Below are 19097 nucleotides of genomic sequence, written 5' to 3'. Positions count from 1 at the left end.
AAACATTAGGCCTCTCGTGTCTTGCACACGAACATAAATAGCACCACCCACATAGAAGGTGACCTCTCCTCTATCGACTGATTGCTCAACTTAGACCGAAATTCTCCTCTCCCTCTAACTCCTTACCAGAATACTCTGATAGGCACTCGACTTCCCTCTCGAGGGACGCCTCTCCAAACTCAATCATGGTCTACAGGCCTAAAACCCATAGCGTCCAATCTCTACCTCATCAATCATGACCGGATAACCGGAGAACCACAAGCCTCATTCACTACAAACCATGGTACTCATTCCATGACCTCTCTTCTCAATATGCTCCGGTGTATGGTACCCTAACCATAACATCACTCCCCAATCCGCTCCGATGTATGGTACCCGGACCATAACCTCAATCCGCTCCGATGTATGGTACTCAAACCATAACATCACTCCTCAATCCGCTCCGATGTATGGTACTCGAACCACAACATCACTCCTCAATCCGCTCCGATGTATGGTACTCGAACCATAACATCACTCCTCAATCCGCTCCTTAGGACCTTCAGAATACTCCCTGTATCAAGTATGGGTCCTCTGCTTTCAGTAGTACGGGCCCATACTACCTGCCACATCTACCCATACTTTCCACACGGACCATCCCAGAGTCCGTAAGTAGCTGCTCGACCTGTTCTTTCACCAATCCCATCGCGCGTGCTCGCTCCCCAGCGAAATTCTCTACTCTACCAGCGCACTCATCTGGCTAGGTTTACTCCCTAGGCTCTTCCGTTGTCCTCCCACTTCTTTGCTATCAGCTGCTGAAGAGCTCCTAATGATGCCAGCCATCTACCTCCTGAATATCGTCATATTCACTTGGTAGCTGACTCCCATCATCGAGAGTTCCACAAAGCACAAAGCAAGCAGCATTCGAGCATCGAAGAATACATAGGACTCCCTCTCTGTGATAACTCCACCTTCTCGGCTCATCCTCGGAAGTACCACTGAACTCTGTAACTCTACCCCTCATGGGTTCTAACTGGATACTCTCACTCATCACATACTCAAAAGCATAACACATATAACAACAAGTCCTAGGCTAAGGCATCACAAATCAGGCCACTCTAGTCCGAAGATATGAAATACCTAGCCTGTCTCTAGCATGCAATAATATCTCATAAAGTGCATCATAAATATCTCATAACACAAAAGTAAGGGTATTCTGGGAAATCACCGTTCGGGCTCTGGCTGATTGTACACACTGCTCTTTCTTGCTTTCTCTTTGAACTCTTATTCACTTTTAGAAAACTATTTATTTGAAAACTTTTCTTACTTCCTCAGTTTGAGTCCAGATTTACCCGAAGGCGCATCCGAATCCCTCAAACCAAGGCTCTGATACCAACTTGTAACACCGTAATTTCAAGACAAAATTTTCATTTAAAATAATCATTTTAATCTTAGAACACTTGTTTAAAATCTCATTCATAATTGAATTACAAAACATAGCTTCATTTTCACTTGCATAGAAAACCAGGATCCTCCAAAATATGACTCTTTCTCTGGTGTGTACAATCAAGCCGGTGCCGCCCCGTGATACTGAAAGAAACCTGAAACAACATAACACAAACACTGTAAGCACGAAGCTTAGTGAGTTCCTCAAAATACCACACATATAACACATATAAGCCACTCGAGGCTATAACTCTATGGGTCCGTGCACCCAACTCTGTGAACCCTCAGGTTCTAACTCTAGGAACCCTTCGGTTCCAACTCTGCAAACAGGCACAGCATAAATCACATAGAAATAATGCAATACAACACATATCATACATAGCATACAAATACTCTGTCACATAACTCTGGTTACATACTCAAGGTAAAGTATAGTGAGAAGACTCACCTTGCGTGTCTCGATATCTCACAACCCTGGGAATCCCTCGTGCCCGATTCTCCGAGCTCTAATCCTCCTATAACATCATATGTCCCTAGTTAACACTTTATATCTCTAATGTTGACTATCCCTAAGAAGTCAACACAGGTCCACTCTGGTCAACGGTCAACGGTCAACTTTGACCGGACTCGGCGAGCGCTAGGGCGACTCGGCCAGTCTAGACGTTCTCACCAATTCTCTAAGATTCCCTTTCTACACGTCGAGTATCCCCCCTGACTCGACGAGTTCCTCCTGGAAGAATCGCGGGGCCACCCCGACTCAACTCGCCGAGTCTGAAGAACAACTCGGCGAGTCCCAGTTCGACTCAAACCACCTGTTAACCCTCTCTAACTCGCCCTGACTCACCGATCCAACCCATAACCCGGACAGGACCATTCTAAGGCAATCTTCAAGCTACTCGCCGAGTCTGTTCATCGGACTCGGCGAGTCCATGCCATGCAACCGCTCAAACTGCTTTCTAAGGTCAGATTTGCTCCGGCAATTCATAGGTCTGGCCTTCCTAGACTGGTTCATCACGTAAAGTCCTCATTTCGGTGCTCATAATACACCCCATGAGTCATAATTGACGTTTTGACCTAAGGCATAAGGATTCCAATCCAAAACCTCCATTGATTCCCGAAAAGCTCAGGCATGGGACACTCAGGTAAAGCTTTTAGAAAATACTTTAAAAGTTTAATAGTTAAAAAATTATGTTGACTTTATTTACTCTATGTAGATTTCAAACCAGTTTTTTGATATATCTCTTGTTTATCCCAAGACATGTAGCTTCTAATTACACCACACATGTTGAATCATCCCATGCTACTTTGTCATCTCACGAGGACATTATTGCCATTTTGAAAAAAGTAAGCTTTACAATTAATGCCCTAAATAAAAGTTTTTTTTTTTTTGAAAAAAAAAGATCAATTGATTTAGTATATAAATGCTTACTTTAAAGTTGTTGTTTACCATTTGTTTAAATAGATATGTTGATTAACAATTCTTTTGGATGGAGATTTGATAAAATTATTGATATACTAATCCTAGAATGTTGCTCCTTGAACTACAAAATAATCATTCATATATGAATTAGGTTGATTTTTTTTTCATTCGTATAAGGTCATATGCTGATTACCATTAATAAATATGTATTGTTTTTTTTGTAAAATCTCATACTTATCCTAGAATGTGTTCCAATTTCTTAGTTTTATTATATATGTGTAAATATGTAAAGATTTATAATTTCTTTGAACTCTAAAGTTCTGGGATGTCGAATTTGTTTTTTAATTCAGGAATCCAATTGTGTTGTATGTATGAGGCAGGCCAATACGCAGTGTTTACATGTTTAATGGTTTAATGGCACTATGGAGAAGGTATTTTGGTTTGTTTGTTTGGAAATTTATTGTGACAAGTTATGATTACTTATTTTTAAAAAAAAAATTGATAATTTTTTTCTTTTTCTTCATGAGTTAGTTGTTAATTAGCACTTATGAAATTAACTAATTACCACTAGCATGAAGAATTACATGTGTGGTGGAGTTTGTTTAGTTGGTTGCTTTTGATGGTGGTGGAATCTATCATTCTTTAGAGGATGACATGTTTCTTACTCACTGTGAAGTATAGGTTATAATGTGTGTTCTGAGTTAGGAGACCATGTATGTAGGTGATATGGTGTTTTATTTATGCTAGTTAATTTTATATGTTACATAACTAATTAAAGTTAACAAATTATATTCTAATGATATTCTGTTCCACTAGATTCATGGTTTGGTGAGTGTATGATGGAGGCTGGAGCTTTAAAGTAAAGACTACATATAGTGAGTGATTCTATAAACTTTTTTTTAATACTGGATGTAAATCCTCAAGAATATGTTCCGACATTGCCCTTTTTTCTTTGTGTTTTAGGATATAGTCTATGTACATCCACATACCCACCTTCAGTTCATGTAACTGTAAGTATACCAAAACTGATTATTTTTTTGCATAAATAGTCAAAGAGACAGATGATATATATCTCATCTATTTGAATTACATGTGATTTACATGTAAATCACAAGTGAATAACATATGAATTACATGTGATTCACATGTAAATAACAAATGAATTACATATGGATTACATGTGATTCTCATGTAAATTATATGTAATTCACATATGAATTACATGTAATTCACATGTAAATCATAAGTGAATCACATATGAATTACATGTGATTCACATGTAAATCACAGTGAATCACATATGGATCATATGAATTACATGTGAGTCGCATGTAATTCACATGAAAATCACATATGCATTATATGTGATTCACATGTAACTAACATGTGATTCACATTGAATTACATGTGATTTACATGTAATTCACATATGATTAATTTGTGATTCACATGTAAATTACAAGTGAATTACCTATGAATTACATGTGATTCACAAGTTAATCACATATGAATTATATGTGATTCACATGTAAATCACATGTAATTCACATATTAATCACATGTAATTCACATGTAAATCACAAGTGAATCACATATGAATTACGTCGATATGCACACATGCATTTTGTGTAAGTGTTCTTCGTTAATTATTTTTTTTTTTAATTTTCTTGTGAATTTCACATATAAATCTTAAAAGATACAATCAAATGTGAATATCATATTATATAATCACATGTGAATCTTACATAATATATACATGTGCGTGTTCTTGCATTAATCAATTTTTTTTTATTTTCTTGTAGATTTTGAAGAATTTATGGAAAATATTGAAGAGGTGAAAAGTGATAAATTGAAGAAAATATGAAAATCTTGATATGAAAAAATGATAACACTGTGAATCTTTGTAGTTTTTTTATATTTTATTTTATATCAAATAAAATACTTGTATTATGTTTATAGAATGATTAACAAAAATGAGATTTTTATAATTTACTTACGAATATTATAGTATAAGAAATATGCATATATGCATTTGAAAAAATATACATATATGCTCCTAAAACATTGTTTTTTATTGTTAAAAAAATGCAATTTTGAAAAAATTTGCACTTTTCTATAAAAATCGCTATTTTTTTTTTTTTGAAAAAAATTCATTTTTTCTGAAAAAAAAATGCAGCTTTTTTGAAAAAAAAAAATATACAGTTTTTTTCTAGAAAAAATGCAGTTTTTTTTGAAAAAAAAATGCATTTTTTTTTAAAAAAAAAAGATGGTTTTTTTAAAAAATATTTTTTTTCATTTTTTATTTGAAAAATTCATGTTTTTGAAAAAAATTAAAAAATCTCCATTTTTTAAAAAAAATCAAAAATTATTTTTTTTAAAAAAATAAATCCGAAATTTTTAGTTATTTTGTTAATTTTTAGACATTTATATTAATATATTAAATAAAACAAAAAAATTAAACATTAAATGAAATTGGTAAGATGACTATCATGTCCTTAACGAAATACTTTTGATCCAACGCTCTACTTTTAGTTCTCGAGTTTTCGGGAAACTTTGAGTTCTCAACCGATCTCAACCGTATATATATATATATATATATATATATATATATATGTTGAGGCTCAATAAAAAAACCATAATTAACATGGAGCAAAGAACCAATCGTGAGCGTCGGAAATCATAATGATCAACGACTAAGGAAATAAATGTACAATTGTACATTGGACGCACACACCGGATTATACTAAAAAATCAACCTCTTTACCAAAAAATCCATCTATTTTTTTCGTTTAAAATTTTTTTAGGCCACATTTTTAATTGAAAAAGAAAATGAATATACCGTTGTTTTCGATTTTTCATCCTGTTTCCATAGAGATCCGTAATGATATATAAAAAACGATTTTTTTTTGAAAAAAAACTCACTTCATTTTGTTAGTTTTTTTTTTAATATTTAAGTTTATTTTTATCAAAAAAAAAAGTTTATTTTTATAAAAAAAAAACTAATTATACAAAAAAAATATTAGTTTTTTTACTCTATTAATAAAACATCAAAACCGACTAAAACAACATTGATTAGTGTGGATTCACATTGTGAATCTAAACTGTAAATATTTCAATTTTTAATATTCACAATGTGAAAAAACTCAATTAGTTCAGATTCACATTGTGAGTCTGACTTGCTATTATACACACTATGAATCTGAAAAGGTTCACAAAAAAAACCCTCGATCAGTGTAGATTCACATTGTGAATCTTAACTGTAAAATATTTCAATTTTTAATATTCACAATGTGAAAAAGCTCGACCCGTTCAGATTCACATTGTGAATCTGACTTACTATTATGCACACTATGAATTTAAGAAGGTTCACAATGTGAATCTGAACAGGTTCACGATGTGAATCTGAACGGAAATATTGTTTTTTTACACGAATATGAATATATGTTTAAAAAGTACAAAAAATCATGAATTTTGATATATTTATTAATCAACGTTATGACCGTAAATATACCCCAAATCACGACGCTTTATCGGACGTCAAATGTAACTTATATGGAAGGTATCTTGTCGGGATTGTAGCTAGTAATCGCAGGTGGGGTTGTCATGGCCCCGTATATATCTATACATAACATCCTATCTCTCGCAAGATTAACGATAATAGGTATTGGGATATGTTGAATTTAATCAAAGCCTTTGAATGAATAACCAACTTACTAAAGCATTACCCCTAAGCTTTTATCTTTTATCTTACCATAATTACCAATATATATATATATATATATATATACACACACACACATACACACACACATCGCACTGTCTTTGTATATACCTCTCTAAGGTATATATCATCAAATGATTTATATATATATATATATATATATATATATATATATATATATGATAATTATATTTATGATCTCATAATTATCTTATATATAAATCGTCATATATATACCCTAATTATGATTATTTTAATATGGTATTTGGACAGAGTAGCAACTAAGTATTGTGCGCATCCTAAATCTTGTCTTGCATAACTCCTAGGTAGTAAGGTTTCCTTGGAATTTAGCGATTATAACATCTAGGTAACACCTACTCCTAGATTGTTAGGCATTATAACCTTTAGACATAAGATCATAGCTTAAAACTAGACATAATATCTACAGTTATACTACAATAAGACATCTAACTTATTATAAAATGATTTGTCATTTATAAAATAAACATTATTATAAAACCATTTGATAAGCATGTATTCCCCTTAAAAACATTTAAAATAGTAAAATAGTGGTCGTGAACTCACTCTAGGGTTTGAAACCGTTGATGTAGGGTAGAGACGAGCTTGTAACTCCGGGGACCAGTCCATGAGGTAGCACACGGACCAGAGAGAAAGAGAGAAGTGAATGATGGTGTACTGAAACTGAATGGCACAACCTTTTATTTATAGTCGGTATTTGGGGTGCGCGTCGCACATTTCCTATGTGTAATGTGCACTCGAACACCGTGGCTCGACATGAAGTTGCCATGTGTCACCTCCCTACTCAGCCACGTCACTCGCAGTCTAACCGAATCCGGTGTCAGGTGCGCGACGCGCGGAGGCGCACACTTGAAGCGCAAGTAATGATTTTTTCAAAAATCATAACTTCCTCTTGTGCTCCAATCTAGACCCTCTCTATATCTATGTGACGATCTCAACAGGTACTATAACTTTCCATTTGGTTGTTTTGACTAGTTTTGACTTTCATTTTCGAGCCCAACAAGGGTAAGAATTAATGATTTTATAAAAAAAAACTTGCTCATATAGATCCCGTTTTCAACAAATTTTTTCTTAAAGTTTATATCTCTAGGAGTACTATGAAACACCTTTTTGCACTTTTAGTCAAAATTCAACCAATCTCTAAGTATTGTTTTGACGTAATTAATTTTAACTACGTGGTTGATTTATATTTTTATAAAATCCATAACTCTCTCCTTTGGAGTTGGATTTTTATGAATCTTATATCCTTGAGATCACGTTAACATGTACTATCCAAGTATGTTAACTGTATCGAAAAACGTCACAACTTTTTGATCGCTAATTTTTAGAGTCTAATGGACAATTTTTAGCAAATAAATGTAACAACATATCTGATTCTTATTATCTTAAAAACCGAATATTACAATGCTTTCTATTACATTTATTTTCCTATTATTTCCTAACGGTGACTAGTGACAGAATTTCTTAGGGTTGTCAAGTCTTACTTTCTTCCGGGCGTTCACTAAATATCATCGAAGGTACTACGTTTGTCTCTTTTTCTCCTTCTTTGTTTTCTTTTAAATATGGTAAAAAAGGGAGCTCGATCTCGTGCAAACATCATAGCTATACTTGACGATGATTTCGTAGATCTAAAAATCCTTTCCTACGAGGAAACTTATACCTTCGATGACAATAGTATCGAAGCTTTGAATTCATTTGGAACCTTTCCTGCCGATACTGTTTTTAAACCTTTTGATGTCAGGATTCAACCAGATTTTATTTCTTCCATTTGGGTTTGCTTTCCTGAGTATCCTTTCACCCTAGGTCTTTCTTATCCCTTCTTCGGGATTATCTGTTAATTCTTCGAAATTACCAAAATCTTGTATATCCAGGTCATGCTGGCGGTTTGGAGGATTCTTTATTGGATTGATCGTCTGAATTGTTCCATGGACCTTAACATTGGTTTAAACGTGTTATCCTATGTCTATGATCTTTCAACTTTCGGAAACTCTCGTTTCCTGTTGAAAGTTAAGACTGAAAAACCACCCTTTATCTTGAAGTCCAAGTAAAACGATGGTGCTTGGAAAGGGAGATACTTTTTCGTGAAATGTGACTCGATTCCCGGTGAAAATATTTTACCTTAATCCTAGGTAAATAAGGATAGGGTTTCTTGTCTCTATATTAAGGATCCCGATATTTTCGCTTCTTATTTTGTTTGATTTTTTGCAGCTTTCAGGTTCGACGAGCTAATTCCTCCCACTGAAGATACTAAAGATTGAATTAAGAACTTTCTTGCTCTAACCGAAATTGATAAGACATTCAAGCTTGATTCTTCTAATCACCAAGAAAGTTCAACTGCCATCGTCCCTATGGCTACCGGTAAGGATCCTTAAGCACTTTCATCTCTTGTCTTGGGAGATCTTAAAGATTTCTTTGGTATTCCCAGGATCCAAAGCTACATGTGTTAGTGCTCATTTCTCCCTTTCTGATCTTGACACGACCATGTCAAGTGGCTAGTTGCACATGAAGAAAGAAAATATTGGCTCCTCCCTTGTCTCAAAAAAGGCTCATATTGATCTGACTATGAAGACTTCGGGATCCCGAAAGAGAAGGTGTTGTTTGTTTTTTTTAAAACCACTTCTGGCCATTTATTGTTGCGCCGCACAACACACGTGCAACACTTGACTCTTCGCAGCTGTTTGTTTTTCAGAAGACTTATGACTTAAAACCTGATGCGTATGTGCTGCGTAGCGCAACACTTGACTATCTGCTTCAAACCTCTTCACACCTTACTTTAACTTATCGTAACAATCTACAGAGGTTAAAAAACAAACATATTTTTATTACATAATGCAACCGTTTGGTTTCCCTATTCTGCTACAGAGGATTGCAGAGGTGGTTCGCATATTTAAGATACTATCGCTTCAAAAAAACAAACGGCACCTAAGAGAATTTGTTGTTTGGTAATGTGAATACGTTCAACCTCAAATAACTATTATTATTATTATGGATTTTTTTTATGATTCTCATTATATCATAATGTGTTCTTAATAATTGTATTATGTAAGAATGAGAATGAATGATAAAACGATGCGTGAGAATAAAAATAAATAAGAAATGAGAATGCATGATAATGACAATATTTATATGTGGTTGAACGTATTTATATTATAATAGCACTGTCTACTCACGTCCGCACAATAAATGTTATCTGTATTTTAACCAAATTACCTTCTGGAAAGAAACAAGAAAACAAGAAATGCTTATAACTTAACCATCCAAACCTGTTGAAAAATGTGGCTATATTTACATTTACAACGACGTCAACACATCATGACACATATGAAATTTCTAATATCAACGAAATAACGGTCAAACACTAAGACAAAAATATTTAGAAAATAAATATATCAATCAAATCAATAATAAACATCGAAATGTCCAGTTTAAAGAAAATCCAGACGCTTTCTATATAATTTTCTTGCTATTGTTTTGACAAATGTCCAATGTAACATACAAATGAAATACGCATGCTGATTCAAAATTTTACATACGTATATAAATCAATAATTTATGAAAAGATAAATGTATTTTAATGTGTTAGAACGAGACTCCTAATACCTAACCCTCATCAACTAGAGATTTCACGATCAACATATAATTTGTGGGCATGCGTGTGTATAGAAGTTAAGAAAAATGTGGTAAAGGTCAATAAATGTCGGCCCGTTGATTTTGACTTTCCTAGACAAATACAATTTAATAAATTCTTTGGTTGCTTGATAAATGCCTTATAATATGTCTTATCTATATAATGTATTTATACATAACGGGTTGACTATAAACTCTTTCTTATCGAAACATGTCTCTAGTATAAATTCTTGCCTTATCTATTGTATTTATAGTATATACGTAGTGTACCTTTCTTGTGTGTGAAACCTTGAACAAGAAACACGATATAATATTCCAAGATAAAAATTTTCAATTTGTATATGATGTAAGTCCATATTTTATTCTTGGGTTATTGTCACTATAGCCCAACAATGTTTCGTATATTTGTTTAAATGGTTCATCGTGATTTTTTTTGCCTTTAAAGGGTACGAACTTGTGTTTTACCGGGTAATTTCATACATTTACCCATTTTTGAAGGTTACACTGCCTTGTCAACTGTCAACTAAGCAGGCGAGTCAACAATGACTCAATGGTGATGACTCAGTGGTGAGTCGACTCATCATTGCCACGTAAGTCAAGACTTATTACGCTTAAGCACAAAATCGAACTTCGTCTTCTTCTTAAGAGAGAAAAGCAAGAATACCCAAACCTTTGGTTCCTTTGTGTTCTTCAAGAGAAAAGCAATACACAAAATCAAGAACACCCAAACAAAGTGAACACAAAATTTACTTACAAATGCAAGAATCTCCACTGCAAATCTGCCTCATTACTATCATGAAAATATTTCAATGACATCGCTCTACAAACTCTATGGTTGGGAAGTTCGTGGTTACCCTCAGAAAGTATACGACGTTGTTCTCTTCAACAACAAGGTCGACATGCTTACAACCAGATGGAACGAACTCCACCCTTACATCACTCAATTTGTTCTTCTCGAAACGAATTCCACCTTCACAAGCATCCCCAAACCCCACTATTTCGTAATCAATCGAGAAAAATTCGATTTCATTGAACCTAGATTAACCTACGGGACAATCATTGTACAATTTAGAAAGGGGGAGAATTCGTTTATCGAAAAGGCGTGTCAACAATTGGTGTTCGATCATCTTCTCAGAATTGTTGGAATTGAAGATGGCGATTTGCTGATAATGTCGGGTGTCGATGAAATCCTGAGTGCTCATACCATCGATCTTTTGAGATGGTGCGACGGACCTCCGTCGGTGATTCATCTTAACTTGAACAACTATGTGACAACCCGAAAATCTTTATCTTATAAGTCTATCCAATCAACCAAGAGTCAGACTTAATTCCATTGCCTTCTAGCCTTGTTAAGGGTCATTTTAAGAGTTCTAAAGCCTAGTACGCTCAAGGATTGTGTGTTAGGACGCGTTATCTTGGAATAAATAGTTTGCACTCGAGCCTAGAACACCTTCAAAGGTGGTTCATGGCCGCAAAATAGGTTCATGGCCGTAAACCCATGCTTGGGCTATGAACCACCCTCCATATATATGAGATTGCTTCATTTATTCTTCATTTCTCCAAGCTCCGGCCGTGAACTACCCATTCTCTCTCATGTATCATCAAGTGAAGGCTCACTTTTCACTCCAAAACGTAAGCATCTCGTCCCTATTCTTGTTTATGCTTGAAACCTCCTTTGATTACACCATTGATTCATCACTTTCATCATCATCTTTAAGATCTTTAAGAGTTCACGGCTGTGAACCCTTCATAGGGTCGTGAAACCTTCATAAGATCTTGGGTCGTGAACCATTGTAAGACCTTGAACCCTCCTTCCATGGCCATAAACCCTTCAGAAGATCATGCTTGGGCCGTGAACACATCATGTGTTCTATGGCCGTGAACCCTCCCATGGTCGTGAACACTTCTTGTGTGGCCGTGAACTCCCTTCAATCCATCATATGTGATTCTAACACTCCATTGAGAGTGTTTACTAGTTCCTAAGGTTGGTTCCCTGCATGTTAGTTGTTTTAAACACTAATTACATGCCTATATATGCCATTATATGTCATTTAGGACTCGTTTGTGTCTCGAGACTTCATTTGTGGAACTTCTCATCCTTACACGAGCCTTCAACCGAATCACCCACATAAGGTGAGTTCATACCCCTATAATCATTCTTTTAAATGGTTTTAAATGCTTTTAAGGGGGGTAATACAAGTATGACACAAGAAATGTTGTGTTACAAAAATATAAATTGCTTATTATGTCTTTGTACCAATAAACTGTGTTTAGAACATGAAACTTTGAATACAACATAGAAATAAGCTTTAAAACTTTAATAAGTGTAACTTAAAGTACAAAAGGATCTTTTTATAAACTTATCTGTCAAATATAAAAAAGATTTTCCACATTATTACTTGTAAAGTCGTTAATCCAGCTTGTGAGACACGTTTTTGAGTACTCACATAAGTACCAATGAAAGTCTACCCTTACGACCAGAGTCTCCTGGAGGGAGAGCGCGAGTTTGTGTATAGATCTATACAGGATTGACAATCCCACACCTCACTGTTAGCTACAACCGGAACGACAAGTCTGCGGGTGACAAATCTCATATTCTTTTCGACGTCTACAATACGTCATGGTTAACCGGTCCAATTAGTATGGTCGTAAAACTCACAGTAGATAACAACGATTTATATATGTAGTAATGAACTTTTCATGAACAAATCTCAAAGGATCTAACTATGTGATTACCCAATGTATACTTTAGGGTTAGATAAAACTGAAGTCCGATAGACAATGGAATGTGTGCTTTCCACCTCATTTCTTGTTCCTTGTTTGGTTATGGGCTTAGGGTAGATTCACCCATTCAACTGTCTATTCGATCTCGGTTTTATGCAACTCGTATGTATTAGGTAATCATATGAGGGTAGTATTGTCGTATCAGGTATCCAGAACAACCAAGTTTTATTCAGTTTAAACACATCAACAAAACTAGACATCATTGTAGTAAGTATAGGGAGTATACTTGTGCTTTTCAAACTTAGAACAACATGGACATCCAGTCGGTTTTTATAGAAAATATAGGATTTTCTATGGTAAACATCATTCTTTTAAGGTAAACAATTTTCGATTGAACTTTCTGAAAACAATAGCATTTTTACCAAAAACAATGTTTCCCAATTGAATTAGTGAAACTAGAAACTTATTTATAAAAGGGTTTAATACTTCTTATTAAACTAGTATAACATAAAGGACCTTAAGTGGTTAATTCTATAATACCTTAGTTTATACATCAGAGTTATATATAATTAATATCTGATACGCAGTGGAATGTGTGACTTCCATCTCATTTCATGTTCCTTGTTTGGTTGTGGGCTTAGGGCAAATTCACCCATTTAACTATATGTTCGATATTAGATTATATATAGCTTGTATAAACTAAATGATTATAGAAGGAACTATTGTGGTTACTATTTTTACTAAAGGAAATATATGATTTTCTTAAAGAATGTTTTCATCAAAAATAAAGAACTATTATAGTTAACTCTGTAAGTACCAAATGAATACGCCAAGTTTATATACAGTGAAGATCTAACAAGTAATGGGATGTGTGACCTCCGCCTCATTCCCTGTTCCTTGTTTGGTTGTGGGCTTAAGGCAGATTCACACAATCAATTGTCTGTTTACTCTAAATTGTATATAACTTGTATTCATTTAGTACTCATAGAAGGAATTGTAGAGTCATTTTACTTTCATTTCATCATATCAGAAAATATAGGATATTCTGGGGGAACAGACCAACTTTTCTAAAAAAAATTACAACTTACTTGTCATCACTTAAATACTTATGAACTCACCAGCTTAAATGCTGATCTACTCTTTCAAAATAACTTGTATTCTCAGGAAACTAGTAGAGAGGTACGCGCATTGGGATTCAGAAGATGAAGTATAGTAGCTTCATGTCTTGTTTTGTTATTTGCTTTTGGATTCAATCTTTGTGAATCACTACTTTGTAAACACTTTAATATTAATACAAAGGTTGTTTGTTACTATGATTGCTATGATACATGTGTTGTGATACTAAACATGGCGTCCTTCGCCCCCGAACGTTTTCGCCGTTCCGATTTAGGGGTGTGACAAACTACTTGTATCCCTTCGAATTCAATGTCGATCATGGCAGCTGGAGGGCCTCTGTTTACCAATATCAAAAAGGAAAAACAAGATATGTTTATTACAAACAAACCAACTATTTGTTAGCTGATTCATGGTGGTATTGTAGCTTTTGTTTAAGAAAAATCAGAGATTTCGTGTTCAAGATGAAAGCGTATAGCCATACAGATCAAGTGAGATTTTCTCATTTTCTTGATCCCAAAAGGATTCAGAATGTGAGTTGCAACGGGATGACTTGTACGATATGCTTCCCGAGGAGTACACTTTCATGGATATTATCTCAAAAATGGGCCTGATTCCTCATTCTTATTCGTGTGTTCATCTTCCTTTTTATCTATTGAACCAGGTACTATGCAGCCCAATTGCTCGATCAAATGTTTTAACCAAACTCATTTGTATAAGGACCAAATTAAACAAAAAAACTGGAGAAGGGTTCTACCAAACAATCAAGAAGATGAACAAGTTGGGAGCATAAGATTTTTCTAATTTGGTCGCATCTCTCACACCAACGTGGCAATTATGTGTCACATGGAAATTGATGATTAGGATGGAGTCATCGGGTGACCCCTTCAAATTTTCCATAATGACCTTTTAAAACCAAACAAAAGTTCGTACTCTTTAAAGACAAAAAAAATCACAAGAAACCATTGAAACAAATATATGAAAGATTGTAGGGCTACAATAAAAATAACATTTTATCCTTACTTCATACAGTGTACATATAAATGTATATACAAAATTTACTATTAAAATGTGAATAGTTAGAGAACCCGTCATTTCATCATTAATGGATCTTACGTAACTTTGCGATTTTTATGCATTCTTCAATAAGGGAAATTTCATACATACACTTATTACCCATTGATTATACAATACAACTAGCAACTAGGCAAATAAAAATAAAGTGAACTAAATTATATGTAAATCTTGGTGTAATCAATAACAATTTCTTATGTTGTACATAATTAATGTAAAAAATGAGTAACAAACAATTTAAATTGTTAAAGAAAACATTACTTAATATATTTATTTAACCAAAATGTAAGTTCTAAATACATTTGTTAAAAAAACTAGCACTCTACCTCTTATAGACTGTTTAATATATAAATTTAAAGGTTAAGCGAATTAATGTAATGTTTAATATATAGACTGTCTACAACCTAGTACTCTAAGCATTGAAAAAATTATTAGTAAAGCTAAAATACGTTCAAGTGAAACACATATATATGAGAGGAAGTGAGAGTTCACCAGGTAAACATATTTCTCGTGACCTCATTATTCTCATCGTTATGTTCATTTGCTTTGTTTAAGTTATAGGTTGAGAAAAATGAAAAGAGAAAAACAAAGATGGTTTATTGAGAGACTAGGTATGTTTTAAGGGTTGTGCTAAGCAGGGCCTAAGAAGGGTAAATTGGATATTTTAAAAGATAAAGGTAGAATGTTATAATGGATAGACAATATCATAATAAGTAAAAATGAAAATACAATATTATACTAAGAGAAATAATAAAATTATGATGCTATAATTGGATGAATCTATCAAAGTTCAATCGTCCTAAAGGAAAAAAATGAAAATACTAACTATATAATAGGTAAAGAAAAGTTGTTTTGCTTCATTGGGTTCCTAAGAGCTTTGATTTAGCACCTCCATGTAACCAATTCACATTTGATAAGGAAGTCCGTAGTGCATCTTATTTGTTTAAAAAGACTTGTAACCATCAAAAATATATATTTAGTAATTCGAAAAGAGTTAATAAAGACTAATGACATTAAGATGTAAAAGAGGAAATTACCATGAATTCCTACTGGTACCGGATACCAAGAATAGAGACAAAAAAAAATTAAAAAAAAAAAATAAAACTTAGTGAGATCCATTGAAATTGATTTAACAGCATATAAGCATCTTAAATGAGAATATAGAAATATGATTTGAACAACAGCACAAGCAAGTTATACTTCAATAAAATCATGCCAAACTTAATGAAAACAACTAATTGTGAGTATAATAAACAACTTTTTGGTTATGTACTATCGTTCTTGCTAAATTGTAAAACATGTTGTAGCTTCCAAAAAATAGACATAAAATCGCTTGGAAAAGCAAATGCTGAAGAACACAAGGTTAGACCAATTCACTTGGTAATATTAACAAACTTGACAAGAAAGAAAATCCACAAATTTGCTAACGTGTACCGGCACTATCAAAATAAGAACATTGGACAAAAGGAAGAAGTTATACCAGTTGCATTAAAAAACGTAAATGATAAGTAGAAACCAAAAAGGGCATGCTTCAGAATTTCTAGAGCCACTATAAAAAACAATAATTGTTTTACCTTTTATAAATTGTAGGGAACACAACCTTTGAGCAAAGATCGAGCTCAAATTTTCGCAAAGAGAGTGAACAGTAATTTGTTGAATCCATGTGATCACAAATCACCAAAAGCAACCTGCAATAACAAAAAAATCCAACATTAAATTACATGGAAATGCAAAGTTTCTATAAAGATAAACCGGATCATCACACTTATGCCATTATCTTGAGCATATAAATATATTTCCGGTTCAATAAACACAAAGGAAGCAAAAATAACATATAGTTACTTAGACCGGTGGGTGTGGGAAACTAATTAAGAGGTATTATCACACCCAAAAGTTGTCACCTCACATGTCATGTCAATATGGTGTTATAACACCAAATTAAGGAAATAAGCAACTAGTTATAATACTCTATGTCAATGACTTCCAGCCTAGCTGGGAAGAGACATAGGTTTAATACCCATGTAAGGTCAGAGGTCGGGAGTTCAATCTCTGTAATGCCCGAAATGGTGCTGTTTAAATTTTTGCCTCATGTGGGAAAGTTTTCCATGGAAATGAGCCTGAGTTGCTCGTTAAAATATTTTCGGTTGATTCGTTTGCCGTTTCCAAAATATAAAAGTTATAACACTCGATATGATCATTTTTTTTCCGATTTAATTTTTTATATTTAAACAAAATTAATTAAAACATGATATTTAAATAAAACCTACTTTTTTAATTAAACATAACATTTAAAAATCTAAAAAAAAATTACAACAAAAAATAACTTTTGAAAACAAAATATATATATATATATATATATATATATATATATATATATATATATATATATATATATATATATATATATTTCCCCCTAATTTATTCATTTTCATTTCCATCGCACATAAAATCAGCCAAATCTTCTCAGAGATTGCTTGTGTTTTCGGGCGTCTTGAATATCTACGACCCTATGTTAATATTCTGTTGTCCCGGATTGAAATTGCATGTGTCTAGGCTTCAAAGCCGAATACTCCGTAATATTTTGTTTTTTATCTTCAACCATCAGGTTATGCATTATGATGTTGAACTATGTGTCATTTCGACTTTAGAACTCCAAAACCACATTCCACATCCTTACGTGCTCCTTCCCATTTTCTCTTGAAAAATGTGTCTCTTGGTTCCACTGGGTGTCGAAACGCCTTCCATCTGTAAGGTAATACTCAAACTTATATTCATTTCTGTTCACTGTGAAAGGAGCATCTGATTCATTTCCTGACAAAATATTGTCGAATATTAGTGACTGATCAAGAACGTTCTCATCGTTGTTCGAATCCACAACCCCGAGAAAAGCATCCAAATCCATAAATCTTAGGAACCAACAGTCTCTAATACTTTAATAAAAAAAAACAGTCTCTAATACCAACGAAGGTATTCCATGATAACCGCTTGTGTACTGGCCTTTCCACGCAACAGGTTTAATTTTTTTTTTTTTGGATTTGTTGAAAGTTTATTGAATAAAAAGAAAAATGGTGCTTAAAATTAAAGATAATAATATGTATTTATAGTTATTTTTTTTAAAACTGTTACTGTTTTTCAACAGTCAAGTGGAGGAAAAGGAAAAAAAAAAAAACGCATTAAAAAAAATCAATGAAGAAAACCAAAAATCAAACAAGCTTAATAAAAACCTCATAAATGGATAACAAAAGAAAATGACGGAATAGAGGTGATTTCATACCTGAAAGCGAGGATAAATGTAGAATGAAACCTGAAAATTTGGAAAGGGGAACTACAAATTATAAAATCAAACCAGAAAATCGAACCCATATTAATGAAGTGAGGAAATTAGTCAGCTTGAGGCGGTAGTCGGTGGTTGTAGGTGGCGGAGCATGGGAAATGGTGGTGATGATGAGTGGTGGTGGCGTTTAGGAGGTTGTGGTGGCAGTGAGTGGTTCTCCTGAGAGAAAACCACAAAGGAAAACAGAGAGAATAAGTACCACTCATCAAATTGATAGTCACTCAGTCACTCATTCCAAATCAATTACTCATCGTTTGGGAAAGAACGAGTGGGATATAGCAAAAGGATTTGTCATTTACTCATTTGTTTTCTTTTTAATTTACAAACCGACCTGGGATTCTTTGCGCATGGTTGAATGAAAAGTCCACGCTAGAGTAATTGAGGTTTGGACCTATAAAAATTAGCTAAATATGTGAAACCGGTGATTAAAAATAAATTTATTTGTTTTATGAGTTAATGTTTTTGATAAAATTACTGGCCAGGTGTCTTTCCGTTTATTTTCTGAAAAAATCCTAAATAATCTCTCCTACATCTCCAAAAAGTACATGATATTTTTTATTTAGTGGAATTGATGACATTTAGAAGACGGGCTGGTGATAGATCACAAGACTAATCGACTG

At 33.6% G+C, this 19097-nt stretch overlaps 1 long non-coding RNA gene and 1 pseudogene across 1 annotated transcript; one reads left to right on the top strand and one right to left on the bottom strand.

Annotated features, from left to right (window-relative positions):
* Positions 1-8167: 8167 nt before the first annotated feature.
* On the top strand, positions 8168-15831 carry LOC145050485 (uncharacterized; annotated as a pseudogene).
* A 1563-nt stretch (positions 15832-17394) lies between these two features.
* On the bottom strand, positions 17395-18839 carry LOC145054268 (uncharacterized). The gene is made up of 2 exons (XR_013684744.1): positions 18418-18839; positions 17395-17954 (listed from the first exon to the last, which is right to left on the bottom strand). It is a non-coding gene; the product is annotated as an uncharacterized LOC145054268 (long non-coding RNA).
* Between the last annotated feature and the right edge of the window lie 258 nt (positions 18840-19097).

Source organism: Lactuca serriola, chromosome 5 (genome assembly GCF_051521515.1).
Source record: "Lactuca serriola cultivar US96UC23 chromosome 5, Lser_US96UC23_V15, whole genome shotgun sequence".
NCBI classification, from domain to species: domain Eukaryota; kingdom Viridiplantae; phylum Streptophyta; class Magnoliopsida; order Asterales; family Asteraceae; genus Lactuca; species Lactuca serriola.
Note: the sequence above shows the minus strand (reverse complement) of the source record. Positions and strands in the feature narration are given on the sequence as shown.